The sequence below is a fragment of the Pygoscelis adeliae genome, unplaced genomic scaffold (assembly GCF_000699105.1).
Source record: "Pygoscelis adeliae isolate BGI_AS28 unplaced genomic scaffold, ASM69910v1 Scaffold234, whole genome shotgun sequence".
Taxonomy (NCBI): domain Eukaryota; kingdom Metazoa; phylum Chordata; class Aves; order Sphenisciformes; family Spheniscidae; genus Pygoscelis; species Pygoscelis adeliae.
Genome location: NW_008824546.1, coordinates 27,959 through 31,224, shown reverse-complemented (window position 1 = coordinate 31,224; position 3,266 = coordinate 27,959).

Here is a 3,266-nt window from a genome sequence, read left to right as displayed (position 1 = left end):
TATATATATGTATATACACACAAATGGTTCCTGGAAAAGAACTCAGAACGCTTTGCTAGCAAAACACTGTGGTGTGCAAAACTAGAACTCAATAGAAAAAAGCCATTTCTCTGAAGGCCACATAGCTGAGAGTCTTCAGTTTACCTCATTCTTTGTAGCAGCCCTTGATTTTAACAGTTTTTGTAATAGGTACAAACGATCCCATGCCTTTCTAGGTGCAATTTTAAGTTAAGCTAAAATTCTTTTTATGGTAATTTATTTGTATATGAGGGTAGAAGGTGAGATCATGTCATACCTTAAAGTTAAAATCCTAATTTTGGGAAACTGACACTATTTAAATTATTAGCAACTGTTGTACAGAAAGTCTCTTTTTCTACTGCATTGTTACATTACCATTCATACATGTTCAAGCACAGCATTTTACCATAAATAAGCATTTCTCTAGCACATGTAAAATGCAGTGTTTAAAGTAATGCAAACACTATTCCACTGCAGAGGTGGATGAACTTATTTTTCATTTGATATTAATTCCCTCTTTAAAAAAAAAAGAGCAATATAATTGTTTAAATAATATATGCCCTGTTTACTAAAGTTGTTATTTTAAAAGTGGATTTAAGGGCCACCCAAATTTGGAGTAAATACTCCTCACTAAAGGTAGTTTTATTTTTCAACACAAGGATGAACCTGTGAATCCATAATGTCATAATTCTAAAAAAAAAAGAGCAATATAATTGTTTAAATAATATATGCCCTGTTTACTAAAGTTGTTATTTTAAAAGTGGATTTAAGGGCCACCCAAATTTGGAGTAAATACTCCTCACTAAAGGTAGTTTTATTTTTCAACACAAGGATGAACCTGTGAATCCATAATGTCATAATTCACTACTCAGTCTAACCTTGCAGAAAGTACAATATAGTGTCCCAGGAAAGCTGCCTGCACTATCAGTATTTATTTTCCAGTTAATTCGTGGTTTACCTGAGGTTCATTATGAAAATAAAAAAATTGTACGTTTCAAGTGCTGTTTCATTGAGCTTATTAGAACAACTGCATTGCTAGATAGACATTTTTCTAAAATGTTAATGAAAGTGTATTTTAGAATGAGGTTGTTGTTAAACTATAATAAGCAGTTTCCAAAATAATCACTCATCAGATAAGCTTAAGTGTTTGAAAATAAGACAATTTGCACAATTCTTTTAAACTGTGTGCCATTCAGACCCTAGTGGGTCCCTGTCCTTCTCTTCCTCCACCTCTTCCCTCTCCCCCTCCCAAGGTATTTTAATACGAACAGGTTATTTGCTGAATTAAGTATGTTTTCTTTTGACCTTTTTGAACAAACTTGTCACTGGAATGGTCTACAAATAACTTTTTTTCCAGTCAGCTCACTCACAGGTAGAAGGGAGTGTTTATAGAACACTAAATTTTTCTGAAGTATACTAATCTGTAAATCCAGCCGGGCACCTAATTGGAAGTAATGGTTTAAATATGATTTGGTTCCTAATTTAAGCCTTCATCTGCATGGCTAGTCTGAGGTCCCCAGTGATGTTGATGGAGATAAAATGCAGGGTTCAGCTGCCATATGTGTGTCTAAATTTTGGTGTTATCACTGCTGTATCCTAAGCAGAAGTATTCACTAAAACTTATATCATAGATTATGTTGAAAAAAAAGCTCTTCTTTTTTTCAGAAATGTCACTTTTGTAAAATAGTCCTAGGAGATTTTTGTAACTGGAACACGGGTGGGGGGGAGAGTTTCTCAGCTGCTAAGATTTCTCCCCCTGCCCCAGCTTACTTATTTCAGTTATAGTAACATCATGTATACAGTGGATTTAGGCTTAGATTAAATGGATCATCATTTAATAAAAAAATACAAACACTTATCTTGGAGCATACCCAGATTGTGGCTGGCTGGCTGGAAATTTCTCTGATCTGCCAATGCTATTGCTATGAATTATTAAATGACAGCAGAGATTTAACTAGCAGATTGTTTGATTAAATATTTGAGCATTTTAAGTCCAGAAATAGATGCAGCCATCTGCATTTAAAAAAAACCCCACCCAGTAATTGAAGAGACAGCTGTCAACAGTTGCTTTTAATAAGGTCACTAAGTACTATATAGTACAGTATTAATTTATAGCAGAAAATCGTATCTTGTAAACTGTATATAAAACACTGTTTTATGGTGCAATCATTTGTCAAACTTATGTCTGTTACTTTTGTTTTAGTTGTGTGCATTCTTTTCATACCTAAGAGCATCACTGTAAAATCTGCTGAAGACTATTTATAGGTTTTATTTGCACAAGGTTTTGTTTTAAACTACAGGAAGTTCGTATTGAACATGCCTAAACATCTGTAGACTTTTTCAGTTCGTGAAAAGCAAATGTTTCCATGTCAATCTTCTCCAAAGGTAATCCCATATTTGTGTTGAGTGTTTACATAAACCTTTCAGATTCTGCCAGCCATTATTTTTAACTTTTTGAAGGACAGCTCATTTCATGCGTCACTAGAGACTCTTATTTAGTCTTTCGCTTCAAAATTCCCCAAAAGGTTTGATGTCCCATCATACTGTGATTTGTGCACACTTTGTCATTTATTTGGCTAACAAAATGTAAGATTGGAAACATAAAATACCTTCAGAAGGAAAACTAGTTAATTTGTCTGTATAAATCTTATTGTTGAGCTCAGCTGAAATAATTGCCTGGAAGCCATTTGTCTCAGACCTGGGGAGGATGTGCTTCCCTGAACGCACCAGTCTAACCATTTAACATCGTTTTCCCTTGTTAATCTTGCTGGCGAGTGATACCAGTTTCCCGAAGACGCTGGTAGTGTGCAACACCACCTGAGCCCCGTCCTCTGGCTGAAGTGAAGCTGCCAGATTAGGGCCCTCCTGTCATACCTGTGTTTCAGAGCTGTTGTTTAACCACTCCAGAACACAACTGTAGATTACTGTTTGCCCCACACACACAGAAAAAAGTGAAAGCTGTCCTTTAAAACCTTTGTGAAGGAGGAAAATAATGAAGGAAATGGTGTCTGCAAGCGGGTTGTCCTGCCCGGGCGTCGCGTTGCTCCTCGCTCCAGGCCTGACCGTCTGCGTCCCCCGCCCTGGCCTTTACTGAGGATTGTTTTCCGATTGGTTAGAACATTTTTCAATTAATGATTTCCGAACAAATGTTAATACAAACTGTATAAAATGAACATAATTTTCTTCACTTGTATTTTTGTTATTGAGCAAGTTTATCAAAATAAATTGTCTACTAAAGCGACTGGCCC